This window comes from Orycteropus afer, unplaced genomic scaffold (genome assembly GCF_000298275.1).
Source record: "Orycteropus afer afer isolate SDZICR_OR568_19922 unplaced genomic scaffold, OryAfe1.0 scaffold00724, whole genome shotgun sequence".
Classification (NCBI taxonomy): Eukaryota; Metazoa; Chordata; class Mammalia; order Tubulidentata; family Orycteropodidae; genus Orycteropus; species Orycteropus afer.
The window spans coordinates 712161-713692 of record NW_006922311.1 but is presented as its reverse complement, the minus strand read 5'-3'; positions in this window follow the sequence as shown (position 1 = coordinate 713692).

The window sequence follows — 1532 nt, the reverse complement described above, 5'->3', positions numbered from 1 at the left end:
TCTATTGATGAATTAGTTATGTTTGGTATTATTGCTATACTTCGACTGGCTTATAGTTCTGACTCCATAATTGTAGATATTCAGTACGCTTCTATAGGAGCTCTGGTAGCATAGTGCTTAAGGCACTTGACTGCTAACCAGAAGGCTGGCGGTTCAAACCCACCAGCCACTCCTCAGAAGAAAGATGGTGCAATCTACTTCTGTAGTGATACTGCCTCGAAAACCCAAGAAGGGGTCGCTATGAGTCGGGTCTGACTTGATGGCACATAACAACAACAACAACAACAGCAGTACCTTTCTTGCCTTCCACACCAACCCTTGAAAGCCTCCCATTTCATATCTCCAAGGTATTGTGAGTAATTCAACTCCAGTTAGTTTAGATGACCATTTTCTCCAAGCTATTTGAGGATGACATGTAGCTCTGATTCAGCTGCTAGAGTGCCTGGTGAAAATGGGACTCCCTGCTCAGAATTCTGACTTTTGCCTCCTAAATTTGGAGCTGTGAAATAGCATTGCATTGCCGTTTAGCCTTTTCTGTGCCACAACCTCCTAACCTACACCTCTACCCACCCCCACCCCAACTCTCAGTTGCCTCTTAATTGGAATATTTTTTGAGAATGAAAGAGTGTTTTATTAATGATCACAAGAAGAAAACAATAGGCATAAATTGAGACTCCCCCCAGTCACAATCAGAATCAAGTTGATGGCAGTGTGTTTGGTTCTTTTCTTTTCTTCTCAATAATAGTCTTAGACCACACTACTTTTCCCACTAATTCCAGAAGAGACTTTAGGAAAACAGCCTTTTACCTTCCTTTCATTTTCCTTGGGGTTTATTGTGTTGTTCCTTTTCTAAAGTCAAAATTAGTTAACTCACTAATGTTCAGTCATTCTTTTTGTCTAAGTTAAGGTAAATTAGAAAAAAAATATATATTTTAAATAAATATCCATGATTAGATATGTAATATTTTCATTATTTTAAAAAGTTCTGCTATATGACCTCATGAATAATAAATTATTGTGAATATTCAATGAGTGCTTAGAGTGATCCTTCTGTAATTTGTAAAAGAGTTCTAAATATGTGTATTGTCTTAAACTTTTTTACTATATTTAAATCAGTTGCTATTATGGAGAATGTGGTGGGTTTATCAATCTTCTCTTATATACTGTTATATTTTTAGCCTTAAATATTTTGTGGCTATAACATTAGCTGCTATAATTTTAGAATAGTAACATTTTTTCAAAGTGAATTAAAGAGTTATATTGACCTTCTTCATCCTTAAAACTGTTTTTTTCCCTGAAGCCTATTTTGTCTGATACTTATATACTCACTGCCATCAAGGCAACTCCAACTCATGGCAACTCTCATTGGGTTTCCAAAGCTGTCAATGTTTACAGAAGCAGATTGCCTCATCTTTCTACTGTGGAGCAGATGGTGGGTTCAAACCATCAATCTTTTGGTTAGCAGCCAAATGCCCTAACCATTATACCACTAAAGTTCTTTGATACTTACGTAGGTACACCATGCTTTTTTT